Consider the following 14,719-nt stretch of genomic DNA (forward strand, 5'->3'; position numbering starts at 1 on the left):
ATCACCTTTCACTTCTCAGGGCCTAAGGACCTTTGAGGGTACAAATAGCATATGCGAAGTGCCTTAGCGGAACATTTAGGTCTTAAAAATTGTATGAAAATTATTATTGGTGCATACTTAAGAGCCGCGCGAACATACATTTTTGATTATTTTTTCCCTTCTCCACAGGCACACGCAAGCACCATCTTTCCCAGATTAAACAGTGGGCAGGCCAATAGTTAAGTAGTCCGGAATTGGAGTTTACCATTCCAGCATGGCCCCTTACTTGCCAACTGATGGAGAATTGTTGGATGGTCTTACTTACTACACCTACTATTTTAACAGATTTGGCATTATTTCACAAACACTTAACAAACGGGCACTCATTAAACCACAAAAGCGCATGGCAGCAGACAGGGCATGTCTTACTGTTATTGAAGCCTGCAGAGGCAGTGGGGGAGGGGGGGGGCGGGAAGGGGTAGTGGAGCGCTCAGTATTGTTGAGATCTGGATTCGCAAAATACAAGCGCTTTTCTTTATAGGTGCTCCGTTTAAGTGCTCGAACAAACAAAGTAGTCCTGAAATCCCATGTTCTTGTAAAAGCGGGCCTGAAACCTAAATAACGCATGGCGCCCGGGACCAGAGTGGGCTGCGGGCAGCAGGCGCCATTGTTGTGGATGTGCCATGTTGTTAAACCAAAAAAAAAAAACACAAGCACTGACTGAGCAGTGGGACGGCCCGAGGGAGTTACAACAAATAAATAGTGTCCATATACCCGCCCTCTCCCTGTAGCACTGCTCAAACAGCAGGTGCATGAAATGAAAAAGGCGTGCCTGATGTTTAACGAATATATTAAAATATATTTAAAAAACTAAGTTTGTTGAGGCGCTCATACCACAATCAAAGTACGCGGCACCAGATCTTGACACGACAAACAATTCTGCACATGTCTCTCCACTGGAGGTAAACGCACAGGGAGCCTGCGACGGGGGATCGGGTGTTGTGCTCCCAGGGAAGGGTTATCTTTAAAGAAGCGTGCTTTCTCTATAAAGATTTAACAGGCAGCAAAAGCATGCGGCTGCCAAAGATAAAGCCTGGCCCTAGTCGGGCTGATTAAAAGTTTTAAAAAATGCATGTGCAGTCCCCATTTTTGTATGCAGCTGAAGCTGCCCCAAAAAACTAGCCTGGGAAGTGACATGCAAGGAGCCCCTGTAATTTGAACAAAGAGGAACTCCAAGTTTGCTGAGGAGATAGGGAGGGGTGATTTGTAAACAAGAAGGGACGTGCCGCGCTGATCACAATGGACCGAATATCCACTGGGAAGCAAACAGGAAAGCGCTGACAGCTCTGATGGAAAGAAAAATGTAACTCACTGTGAAAGAGTTCGCCCGAGTGATTTCATTTTAGTGTGCTGGAATTAAGGCAAAACTATGTGTGAAAAAATCAGTAGGGGGGGGTCAGATGAGCAATGCGCTCGCTGGGGAAAAGGAAGGCTCAGTTTGGAATAGCGCTCTACCGTGATAGGCTGTTTGGAAAGTTGAATGTAAACAAAAGTACGTCGCGCCTGCAGTAGGAACAAGCAATACTGTGATCCTGACAAGCGATAACATTTCTGATAAAGAAGCGAGATCAGCCTGCAAGATCCAGCCGGTCTGAGGAGCAAAGGGGGGGGGGGGGGGGGGTGGGGGGGTGGAAGCAGTTGCGGCCGAATAACAACAAGAGTGTGATCCTGACAAGCGATAACATTTCTGATAAAGAAGCGAGATCAGCCTGCAAGATCCAGCCGGTCTGAGGAGCAAAGGGGGGGGGGGGGGGGTGGAAGCAGTCGCGGCCGAATAACAACAAGAGCGCACTGAAGCGGAAACATCAAAGCGGCCGAGAAAGTGAAAGACAACGAGTGCTTTCAGGCTGCCAAATGGTGCGCGCGCCCGGCACACATGCACAGTAGTTGGCGGCCTGAAAGCACTCGTTTGCACTTCCAAAAGTGCTTACTATAAGTCTCGCCAGAGCAGCGCTAAAGCGCTGTCTCAGGCGAGACCTAAAAAGGGGAAGGTTTCTCACAGCGCCTGTCAGTGGGTCACAAAGATTTTCCGAGTGCATGCTCATCCATTACTTGGCCTCTGCAGAGCGCACAGGCTTATGGTCACATGTGCCAACTGCACGTTCTAATTTACAAGGAAGTGTGTGAATGATGTGCACAGAGCTGTTGAAATACTGAGAGCTCTGAAGGTGAAGTGAGGTGAGAGCTAGAGTGAGTGTGTGAGAGAGAGAAGAGAGAGGGAGGGGAAAGAAGAGGGGAGAGATAGAGACAGGGAGAGAGAAAGAGAGGGAGGGGGAGAGGGTGCCCGATGAGGAAGCAATTCTCTGTCTGGGTGAGGACAATTCCTGCTTTTTACAGAGCAGACTGCCTGGTCATGCAGGGGTCACTGTGCAATATATGGGATTTTAGCCTAATTATGTTGTGGTAACACGGTCAGTTCTAGAAGCCTGTTGGCGTGCACATTTGTGAAGCTGTAAATGTTGTTTAGCTGAGTAATGAACTTACATATGCAATTGTATTTGGCAGCTTAGGGAAGATAACGTTTTGTACCATTCAGGATGTTGTGTGTGCCAGATATGTGGGGTGGTGCGCCAGATTTGTTGTGTGGTGTGCCAGTTTTATGGTGTGGTGGTGGACCAGTTTTGTGGCTGCGTTGGGACAGTTTTGTGGCTGTGTGGGGGCCAGTAGTGTGGCTGTGTGGGGGCCAGTGTTGTGGGGTGGTGGGTCAGTTTTGAGATTATGTGGCGGGCAGTTTTCCGGGGTGGTGGACCAGTTTTGTGGCTGTGAGTGGGCAGGTTGTGTGGTGGGTCACATTTGTGGCTGTGCGGTGACCATGTTTTGTGGCGGTGTGTGCTGGTGTTGTAAACATCTTTAATAAAGGCTGTGGGGGCAGTAACAAGCAGTACTGTCTGTGCAGGGGTGAATGCGGTCACCTCGTCACAAGCAGCGTGCATGGACCAGATTGTGGGTAGCAGAGCCGGGACGTGTCAATATTTGTTGAAATACGCTCAAACCGCAGCATGCGCAAACACACGTGGGCATAAAAAGTCAAGAATAGCTATATTTACAAATGTGGGCCACTCTTTTTTTAAACCACCAAGTGGCTCACATTTATTTTAATCACCGGGCATGTCACCCCCCTCACCCCCATGCAGCCCTGCTTTTCTCTGTATCGAGGCGCGCACACATCCCAGCTTCCCACGCTAGACGCGCCCCCTCCTCCTTGCCGACGCTGGAGCCAGGCCCGCCGGCTCCTCTCAGATTCCCTCCATGGGGCCACCTGGTGGAAATCCCGCCAGTTCAAGAAAGCTTGGTTATCACTTTACGTAGTGTTTTTTAACATCCCATAATGCACGGCGCCGGCTAAATAACAGCTATAGGCGCCAAGAGGCCGCTTCAAAGCGCTGAGAAAAAGTTTAGGAGTGAGAGAGAACAGCAGTGCGGGTGGGGTGCCCATGTTTGTGGAGAACTATTCGACGGTGCGCCTCGAATCGGAGGGTCCCTTTCTTGGAGATCTGTGAGGCTTTGAAGCATTCTCTCAGTGACGTTTGGAAGGCTACTAGAGTGACGCGAGATATGGGGTAGTGGGGGCGAGTCAAATGTCACCCGTCACTCAGGGAAACTCCCTCAAAGACGCGCAACAGATGGGGGCGCGTGTCATCAAGCACAAATAGGTCATCGGTCACTCAGGGAAACTCCCTCAAAGACCTGCGAGATATGGGGGCGCGTGCCATCAAACACAAATATGTCAGGGAGACCGGTGTGGTCCACCAGCCTCCCTCCCCCCTGTGCCCTCGCGACTTGAACTCAGCAGGGAGAGCGGACCCTCAGTGCCAACGATCCCTCTTTCTGAGGCACGCCTGTAAACACACAAGTAAACCCCCCTTGATTGCTGTATATGTTGCCATGTATGCGGGGGTACTCACCTCCCCCCGCAGGGCTGCAGTGCTCTGTCCCACAGAGGGCCCGGGCTCCCTTTCACTCACTCTCTCCGCCTCGCACAGTGAGTGAGAGCAGGAAGGATCCGAGGACGGGTAAACAAGGAGGTCTTTATAGCCCGCCAGCCCTGCGGGGGAGAGGGGTGGGTGGGGAGGGAAGGGAGGAGAGAGCGGGGAGGGCTGGGGCGGGAGAGCGCAACAAACTCCTCTCCTGGCCCCGAGCCGAGCCAAGGCCCGCACGTGGCCTTCGCGCACTGCTGCTGGCCCAGGCCTGAGGGGAGGCCCTGGGAAAGGCGCTCAGTGCAGGAAAGGGGGGCGCTGCAGGCCCAGGCCTGAGAGGAGCCCCAAGACATTCATTCAGCGCCGGGGGAAGAGGGGGGGGGGCTGCAGGCCTGAGGGGAGGCACTGGGAAATATACTCAGTGCAGAACAGGGGGGCGCTGCAGGCCTTAAGTGAGCCCCTGGGAAATGCATTTAGTGCAGGAAAGTGGGGGAGGTGGGGTGTCAGTTTCTGCAGCTAACATCATACATGCCATGCCGACCGACCTGATTCAGGCGGGAGCCTCCCGATATTTTAAACATAACAAGCATTGGCATAGCTAATAGGTCTCGCTTTTGAGACCTTGTAAGTGTTTAACTATGAAACAGTTGCATAACTAAATACTTATAAGGTCCCAAAAGCGAGACCTATTGGCTATGCCAATGCTTGTTAATTTATTGTTGTAGCCCTGAGGAAATCATTGGTTGATGCACCTTAATTACAAAACACGTGTTGGCTACAGAATTGAAAACGTTTGTTGGATGCCTAAAAGAAGACGAAAATAAAGAAAATTATAAGGACTATATTTGGAATGAATTTGAATTCTTTGTTACTTCACACTACGGAGCTCTGGAGTATTGTACATTATTGTGGGGAGCGATGCTTCCCTGTGTTGGGAGTGCGATGGCCATTTCATCTCCTTGGAACACCGTGTATAAAGACTTTTCTTAACTTTTAAAAATAGGAACACACTAGTTTGCGCAGACATATAGCTTAGCCACTTGTTTTATTGTGCTTTTTGAAGACACAAAATTGTTTTTGTAGTAAATGTTTACAAAAAGAAATAAGAAAACAACAATTGGGAAAACCAAGAAGTTGGCAGCCAAATGCTGGTTTCTTTGTAGGTACAGAGTGGGCTTCCATGGGTCTGTGGCTGCTCAAAGGGGATGGAAGCACAAGAATCTCAGCATTGGTCCATTCAAGCACAGGATTTTCTTGACATCAGCGGTACACATGGTTAAGGCACATCTGCATTTCTAAATCCTTTTGTTGGTCTTCTTGCTTTTGCTTAAGAAAATCTTCAGGAATTGATATTGTCAGTTTTGTCATTTTAGATCATTAATATTTCATATATACTGAATGTATATATACTAAAAGTCATAAGAGAAGCTTTATGATCAGCTCTGAGGTACGAAAGGAAAAAGAAAGTTATTTTGGTAATTGAAAAGGAACTTTCTATAAATCAGATGGCTTTAATCGAAAACCGTCCTAGGGCGTTGGACTTGTGTGCTGTATGTACTCTTCAATGCGCTACCAGGTCAGGTAACCTTGAAAGAGGGCAGAGGCAGAAAACCTCATAACCACGCAAGAGAAAACTGTTGTGTTCCCTGTGCTGCAGGACATACAGTCTAATGGCTGCAGAGACTGGAACACTGCATGGAAAAGAAAGAAGAACAGCAGCCAACCATTTTAAAGCTGAAGTGATAATGGAGAACGTCCAAGCACAAACCACACGTACATTTCAGAGCAGGCATCTTTAAAATGGACCAATGCAGCCTGTGTGGTAGCAATGAACTGAGCGAAGTGTAAACTGAAACGATGAGACTTAGAACCATGGCAGGGTTACACCCTCGCGCATATACAAGATCCTGTCGATAGTATGATGCTGAATTAGAGAAGTGCTCTAGGGAAACATCAAAGGGACAGCCACCTATGCCCCAATATTTCTCCGTCACACAAAGTGAAGGGGAAAAACAGAAAAAACAGAATAGACGTTCCCGAGCAAAAACAAGGCAATTAAGCCACTTAAACAGTAAATCTCAATGTGAGTGACACGAATAATCCAGAGTCCAGTGAATCAAAGATAAGTGTATTCTTCTTTATTTTCCTTAGTCTTCTTTGCTCGCATTAACAGCACCAAGATAAGAACAGTAGCCAACACGTGTTTCGTCTCGGGTAAGTTGCCCGGCGACTTCCTCAGGGCATAACAATAATCACATCCAAAAAATATGTTCATTAATCCACCACATCAATAATGTATTACAAGTAGGTCCATACAATTTTGAACGTCTGTGAACAGTATATATATATCTCCAAGGACCAACAAGACGGGGAAGGGAGAGTGCTCCGTTCGCCACCAGTATTCAAAGTACTTTGAATACTGGTGGCGAACGGAGCACTCTCCCTTCCCCGTCTTGTTGGTCCTTGGAGATATATATATACTGTTCACAGACGTTCAAAATTGTATGGACCTACTTGTAATACATTATTGATGTGGTGGATTAATGAACATATTTTTTGGATGTGATTATTGTTATGCCCTGAGGAAGTCGCCGGGCAACTTACCCGAGACGAAACACGTGTTGGCTACTGTTCTTATCTTGGTGCTGTTAATGTAAACTGAAACGAGTCCAGGCCTGAATAGGAGGACCAGTGCTCTAAGATTTCTTGGCATTTGAATGCTTCAGCAGGACTCAAAAGCTTGGCAAATAGCCTGTTATTTAACTGCAGTCACACAGGATGTCACTATAATTGTTTAAAGCTCCAACACAGGGAAGGCTGGCATATGGTGAGCACTTTCGCGGGCGCTTTGATGTTCTCAGTGGCCACGCGACTCACTGAGAACATCAAAGCGCCCGCGAAATGTACATGCAGGCTGCCAAATGGTGCGCGCGCCCGGCGCACATGCACTGTAGTTGGGGGCCTGAAAAGCACTAGTTTGCACTTCCATATTCCCGTTTTCTATAGCTCTCGCCAGAGCAGCGCTAAAGTGCTGGCTCAGGCGAGACCTAAAAATGGCTTTGGTTTAGCAGTTTTCCACCTAAAATTACAATGTAAATAAATGGGGGGGAGGGGGGGGGGGAATAAAGACCCCCACCCCATTTTTTTAATCTTCCAAAAAACTCCCCTTTTTTATGTTTCAAAATGTTGACATGTATGGCTGCCATGGATCCGGGGTCATGTTCTAGAGTCCCAATCTGCCTGGGGAGCTGTGTGGTGCCTAACACTTAGAAGCCAGTGCAAGGCACTCCGCTTGTTACCACTTCACAAGTGCTCAAGTGACACCAGGGCTTAAGTGGGATGGAAAGGGTCGTGGCCTAAAAGTGTGGCTAGGAACCCCTTCTCAGTGCCCCGGATAATAAATTCCAGTGCATCTCATAGCGTGCAACTCCACCTGTATTTTGCTGCTTTTCTGTACACTTTCTGTTATTTCATTGAGACATAACACAACAGATATACACCTAAAACGAGCCAGAACTATTGGCTTTGTCAATGCTTGTTAGCTTTATAAGATACATGAGTAATAATGAATTTGTTCTGAATCAATATGATTGAAAAGATTTCAGTTCTAAAAATGGTAAACTGTGAATGAAGCATTACTAATTCCTGTGAGAGGGGTAGTGCAGTGCTCAATTTGAGCCGGTGCTCCGCACAGCACGTACTTGTCAGCACCAGCGTGAATTCGACCCATAGGTATTGGAGCTCTTTTCATGAGGACCAGTTAGGACACATTCATTAGGTCTCGCCTGAGCCAGCGCTCTAGCGCTGCTCTGGCGAGAGTTTTAGTAAGCGGATTTGGAAGTGCAGACTAGTGGCTTTTCAGGCCTCCAAATACAGTGCATGTGCGCCGGGCGCGCGCACCATTTGTCAGCCTGCCTGATCACTTTCGCGGCCGCTTTGATGTTCTACGGGGAACTACCCTCATTTTAGCTACAGGGAGGTCATTTTTTTTTACTTACATGATAGTGAATTGTAATTTATGTTTATGTAACTAGTTATAACATTGATGTTGTTTAGCAAATGCTACAGGGAATCGTGCATTAAATAAATTACACAGTGCATCTACCACAGGCACAGCGGGGGCGTCAGGGCTGCAAATCGATTCACTGCAATTTACACTGCATCCAACTGTAACTTCTGAAATCACTACTGAGTCTGTCCTTTCGTCCAGTCCCACTTTTCACAGGACCGTCGGGTGTAAAGCAAGACTGGGGCAGAGACAACATACTGGACGACAACATGGTTCTTACGCACATTCTCTACGATTCACCGCAAGACAAGGAATCAAAAACATGTCAGAGAGCAGAGATAACCACACCCACAACCACACACACAAACACAAACACACACACACAACCAACCAACCACACACACACACAACCAACCACACACACACACAACCAACCACACACACACCCAACCAACCACACACCCACAAGCACACGCACACACAACCACACACACAACCACAAGCTCACACACACCCACAAGCACAGACACACCCACAAGCACACACACACCCACAAGCACACACACACACAACCACACCCACACACAACCACAAGCACACACAACCACAACCACACACACACACACAACCACACACAACCACACACGCACAACCACACACACACACAACCACACACAGTTTTTTGGGCTGTCAGCATAAATACGCTGTCACCAAACACTATGAACAGCTCGGGAAAGTTTGGGAAGTCACCCCCAACTTTGAAACCACTTGCTGTTGCAGAGTGTGTGCTGTACACATGGCAATACCTTGACACAGCGGACTGTTGCAAGGAATGCTTTGAGCCTCGGAGGCTGACAGACCTCAGTCTGCACATTAGTTCACCCTGTCTTGGCGCTGCATGTAAACAGAGTGCCCACTGTCCAGCATGAAGTGAGACATTGTGATCGGGGCTGGAGATGCCATTTAGCAATCTGCTTAGAACATTGTGTTTCATTTATGGTATTAAACATAAAGGAGCACTGGAAACGCTGATAAAATGGATTTAATTTTGAGTAGTGACTAAAACTTTAAAAAAGAATGCAGTACTGAAACAAGCATTTGCAATGCAATAGGTCTCGCATTTGCAAAAGTTTAAGCTATTGGCATTGTTCATGACCATGCCTTTTTTAATCTATTTTATAAAGCAAACACATAAATAAATGCCATTATCATTTACAAAGCCAATAGCTAGTGTTGCATTATTATTAGCAATGCCAACTGCTCACACTTTTATAATGCGAGACCTATTGCATTGCCGATGCTTGTTTTATTGTAGGCACAGGGAGATTAGGAGATTTGCCGAGAATCACAGGATGTTGAGCCTATGCCGAGACTCAAACATGGTTTGCCAGCTCCAAAGTCGGCAGCTCTGTCCATTACGCCCCATCCTCTCCTCACTCGTAGGGCTGAAACAAGCTCCCTCCTGACGAGAGGTCCAGCACCTATTTTTCACAAATTAACCACTGGGGTAGTGGTCCTCGCAGTTTTAGTCACTCCCGTTCTTCCATTCACACCACTATCCTCTGCAGTCTCTCTGTTTACGCTTTTGCCCTTTTTCTCCCCACATCTTTCTGAAATCCTCCATCTGCATACCTCACACCTCACCTCTTTCCTCTTCAGCAGTACTCTGGGAGATCTTTGGGCGACATGGAGTTTCCTCGAGCCTGCAAGTATCAGTGCTCCGGAAGTGCTGGTACACTGTGTATGTGTTCCCCCACGCTGTGATAGTATCACAGACAGCACCCCTTTATTGCCCCCCCCGTGCAAACTCTATATGTTGCAGCATCGAAGAGGACTTTGAATTTTCTGAGTGTCTCAGGCCTTCTGGGGTTGCAAGAGGGCAAGGTTCCTGGTAGCTGGCTGGTCTGAACCAGTGTCCCTATGGTGCCGCTATTGGGGGGGGGGGGGGGGGGAGGGGGGCACTGCTTTTTGAGCAGTGGATTTAAGAAAAATACGATAATAACACTATGTCATCATTTTATTTTTCCAGTATACAGGGCGGGGCTTGGCTGTGTCATAGCCAGCAAGGGGAGGAGTGGCGGGCATGACTGCTTGGCCGGCTGTCTTGGCCCGGCCAAACAGTCGTGCACTTTGTATGTTCCCCACCAGGCAGTAATGCATCGCCTGGTGAGGAACATGCAGAGGCTCCCACTGCCTGTCTGAGCTCCGAACCACTGCGCTCAGACCAATCACAACACCGCATTGCAGCATTGTGATTGGCTGGAGGAGCCCGTTTGTGCTTCCTGCTTCAAGCAGGATCAGAAGAGGACGACACAAGGCAAGGCGACGGTCCAGGAGCAAGGTAAGTCATTTAAAAAAAATATATTTTTCTATCCCATCCCCATCTACGGCACCCCTCCTCCGCTGTCGCCTCCGCCCCACCTGTGCTACTTGGTGGCAGCCGCCGCTGCCACGGTGCCCGTCTGCACCGGGACAAGGAAAGGTTCACTTTCGAAAGGCAGCTGTACTAGCCTCCCAGACACTGCACCCCTTCGATTTCGGATGGACAGCTGGTCAACTACTTGGCAGCCATCTCTAATAGCAATGACTAGGGCATCGTCAGTGCATCCCTAGCCAGGCGGATGGGCTGGCCGGAAGGCGTGCGCCCGGAGGGTGTGTTTGGACATCTTGTAAATCATTGGGCGTGTGAGGCGCCTCTCTTCATCTCTATCCACTGTGATTGGCTTGTTCTTCTCAAATGTCTGCATGAAGCTTCCTTCTTCAGCATCACTTCTCAGTAACTTTACAGCCGGAAATGGTGACGAGTCAACATTAGTGAAGTTACTACAGAGTGTAAGAGTAAATTTAGGCATGAGTAAAGCTACACATTCAAACTTACCCTCGTGACTAGGGCCCATAGTCTGCGGGTGGTCAGTGCCTGCGCAGAGCTCTTGTTTGAAGCATTTTGGGGGAACGGATTGGAGTGGGGTGGATTGGAGAGTAGGGGTGGATTGGAGTGTGGTGGATTGGAGTGTGGTGGATTGGAGTGGGGTGGAATGGAGTGAGGTGGAGAGTAGGGGTGGATTGGAGAGCAGGGGTGGATTGGAGTGGATTGGATAGTAGGGGTGGATTGGAGAGTGGTGTTGATTGAAGTGGGGTGGATTGGAGAGTAGAGGTGGATTGGAGTGTGGTGGATTGGAGAGTAGGGGTGGATTGGAGTGTGGTGGATTGGAGTGGGGTGGATTGGAGTGGGGTGGATTGAAGTGTAGAGTAGGGGTGGATTGGAGAGCAGGGGTGGATTGGAGTGGAGTGGATAGTAGGGGTGGATTGGAGAGTGGTGTTGATTGAAGTGGGGTGGATTGGAGAGTAGAGGTGGATTGGAGTGTGGTGGATTGGAGAGTAGGGGTGGATTGGAGTGTGGTGGATTGGAGTGGGGTGGATTGGAGTGGAGAGTAGGGGTGGATTGGAGAGCAGGGGTGGATTGGAGTGGAGTGGATAGTAGGGGTGGATTGGAGAGTGGTGTTGATTGAAGTGGGGTGGATTGGAGAGTAGAGGTGGATTGGAGAGTGGTGTGGATTGGAGAGTGGTGTGGATTGGAGTGGGGTGGATTGGAGTGGAGAGTAGGGGTGGATTGGAGAGCAGGGGTGGATTGGAGTGGAGTGGATAGTAGGGGTGGATTGGAGAGTGGTGTTGATTGAAGTGGGGTGGATTGGAGAGTAGAGGTGGATTGGAGAGTGGTGTGGATTGGAGTGGGGTGGATTGGAGTGGATAGTAGGGGTGGATTGGAGAGTGGTGTTGATTGAAGTGGGGTGGATTGGAGAGTAGAGGTGGATTGGAGAGTGGTGTGGATTGGAGTGGGGTGGATTGGAGAGTATGTGTGGATTGGAGTGTGCTGGATTGGATTGGAGTGGAGTGGATTGGAGAGTAGGGGTAGATTGGAGAGTGGTGTGGATTTGAGTGGGGTGGATTGGAGTGGAGTGGATTGGAGAGTAGGGGTGGACTGGAGTGTGATGAAAGATGGTCTGGGAACAGGCAGCGGACGCACAGCTCAGAGACGGGAAGGCAGCCTGCGCCTGGCCCCCCTGCCCCGCCCTCAGCCGAGGGGCCTCTGGGAGTGGTGGGGCACACGTCACTACTGAGTTTCTTTCCAGTTCAGAAGTTTCTCTCCAGCCGTGGAAGGGGGAGGGAGGCACAGAATGGGGAAGCACAGGACAAGCTGAGGGTCACGTGACAGGCACTGCTGGGCAGTGCCTCCACCCTACACCCGCCCCTCCTGGGTGACGGTACCTCTGGAGGTTCGCCTGCACCGCCCCTCCCCTTGAACCGGATAATGGGTGTCCTCGAGCATGAGAGAGTGGGGGGGCCTGCATGCAGAGAGGACTATGGTGGTTAAGGGGGCAGTGAGCCCTGCATGCAGAGACAACAAGGAAGGTGGAGGGAGGCAGTGAGCCCTGCATGCAGAGAGGGTTGGTGAGGTGGAGGGAGGCAGTGAGGCCTGCATGCAGAGAGGACTGGGGAGAGGGGGCAGTGAGCCCTGCATGCAGAGGGCTGGGGAGGTAGAGGGAGGCAGTGAGCCCTGCTTGCTGAGAGGGCTGGGGAAGAGGCAGTGAGCCCTGCATGCAGAGAGGGCAGGGACGGTGGAGGGAGGCAGTGAGCCCTGCATGCAGAGAGGGCTGGGAAGGTGGAGGGGGCAGTGAGCCCTGCTTGCTGAGAGGGCTGGGGAGGGGGCAGTGAGCCCTGCATGCAGAGAGGGCAGGGAAGGTGGAGGGGGCAGTTAGCCCTGCATGCAGAGAGGACTGGGGCAGTGGAGGAGGCAGTGAGCCCTGCACACAGAGAAGGCTTGGGGGCCGGGGTAGCAGTGAGTCCTGCATGCAGAGGGCTGGGGAGGTGGAGGGGGCAGTGAGCCCGACATGCAGAGAGGGCTGGGGCAGTGGAGGGAGCAGTGATCCCTGCATGCAGAGGGCTGGGAAGGTGGAGGGTGGCAGTGAGCCCTGCATGCAGAGAGGGCTGGGGAGGGAGGCAGTGAGCCCTGCATGCAGAGAGGGCTGGGAAGGTGGAGGGTGGCAGTGAGCCCTGCATGCAGAGGGCTGGGAAGGTGGAGGGTGGCAGTGAGCCCTGCATGCAGAGAGGGCTGGGGAGGGGGGCAGTGAGCCCTGCATGCAGAGAGGGCGGGGAAGGTGGAGGGTGGCAGTGAGCCCTGCATGCAGAGAGGGCTAGGGAGGGGGGCAGTGAGCCCTGCATGCAGAGAGGGCTGGTGAGTTGGAGGGAGGCAGTGAGCCCTGCATGCAGAGGGCTGGGAAGGTGGAGGGTGGCAGTGGGCCCTGCATGCAGAGAGGGCTGGGGAGGGGGGGCAGTGAGCCCTGCATGCAGAGAGGGCTGGGGAGGGAGGTGGTGAGCCTGGCATGCAGAGAGGGCTGGGAAGTTGGAGGGAGGCAGTGAGCCCGACATGCAGAGAGGGCTGGGGAGTTGGAGGGAGTCAGTGAGCCTTGTATGCAAAGAGGGTGGGGGGGCAGTGAGCCCTGCATGCAGAGAGGCCTGGGGAGGGGGGGGCAGTGAGCCCTGCATGCAGAGAGGGCTGGAGAGGAGGGGGGCAGTGAGCCCTGTATGCAGAGAGGGCTGGGGAGGGGGGCAGTGAGCCCTGCATGCAGAGAGGGCTGGAGAGGGGGGCAGTGAGCCCTGCATGCAGAGAGGGCTGGGGAGGGAGGCAGTGAGCCCTGCATGCAGAGAGGCCTGGGAAGGTGGAGGGTGGCAGTGAGCCCTGCATGCAGAGAGGGCTGGGGAGGGAGGCAGTGAGCCCTGCATGCAGAGAGGGCTGGGGAGGGGGGGCAGTGAGCCCTGCATGCAGAGAGGGCTGGGGAGTTGGAGGGAGGCAGTGAGCCTTGTATGCAAAGAGGGTGGGGGGGAGGGGGGGGGCAGTGAGCCCTGCATGCAGAGAGGGCTGGGAAGGTGGAGGGTGGCGGTGAGCCCTGCATGCAGAGAGGGTTGGGGGGGGGCAGTGAGCCCTGCATGCACAGAGGGCTGGGGAGGGGGGGGGCAGTGAGCCCTGCATGCAGAGAGGGCTGGGGAGGGTGGCAGTGAGCCCTGCGTGCAGAGAGGGCTGGGGAGAGGGGCAGTGAGCCCTGCATGCAGAGAGGGCTGGGGAGGGGGGGGGACAGTGAGCCCTGCATGCAGAGAGGGCTGGGGAGGGTGGCAGTGAGCCCTGCATGCAGAGAGGGCTGGGGAGGTTTGCAGTGAGCCCTGCGTGCAGAGAGGGGAGGGGGGCAGTGAGCCCTGCATGCAGAGAGGGCTGGGGAGGGGGGGCAGTGAGCCCTGCATGCTGAGAGGGCTGGGGAGGGGGGGCAGTGAGCCCTGCATGCAGAGAGGGTTGGGGAGGGGGGCAGTGAGCCCTGCATGCAGAGAGGGCTGGGGAGGGGGGGGCAGTGAGCCCTGCATGCAGAGAGGGCTGGTGAGTTGGAGGAAGGCAGTGAGCCTTGTATGCAAAGAGGGTGGGGGGGGGGTCAGTGAGCCCTGCATTCAGAGAGGGCTGGAGAGCTGCAGGGAGGTGGTGAGCCCTGCATGCAGAGAGGGCTGGTGAGTTGGAGGGAGGCAGTGAGCCCTGCATGCAGAGAGGGCTGGGGAGGGGGGGCAGTGAGCTCTGCATTTAGAGAGGGCTGGAGAGCTGCAGGGGGTGGTTAGCCCTGCATGCAGAGGGGGCTGGGGTGGTGGAGGGAGGCAGTGAGCCCTGCATGCAGAGGGCTGGGAAGGTGGAGGGTGGCAGTGAGCCCTGCATGCAGAG

At 52.1% G+C, this 14,719-nt stretch overlaps 1 protein-coding gene across 4 annotated transcripts in view; it reads right to left on the bottom strand.

The window, feature by feature from the left end:
* LOC146797025 (catechol O-methyltransferase-like) overlaps positions 1–14,719 on the bottom strand; it is a 143,892-nt gene that overhangs the window by 56,638 nt on the left and 72,535 nt on the right. The window contains exon 1 of one of the 4 annotated variants that reach the window (XM_085629627.1): positions 3,945–4,089. The exons of the other annotated variants lie outside the window; for them this stretch is intronic. The gene's annotated coding sequence lies outside the window, so the exon portion shown is untranslated. Of the gene's footprint in view, positions 1–3,944; positions 4,090–14,719 lie in introns of those variants that run through there. 4 annotated transcript variants of the gene reach the window in all.

This window comes from Triturus cristatus, chromosome 10, assembly GCF_964204655.1.
Source record: "Triturus cristatus chromosome 10, aTriCri1.1, whole genome shotgun sequence".
NCBI lineage: Eukaryota > Metazoa > Chordata > Amphibia > Caudata > Salamandridae > Triturus > Triturus cristatus.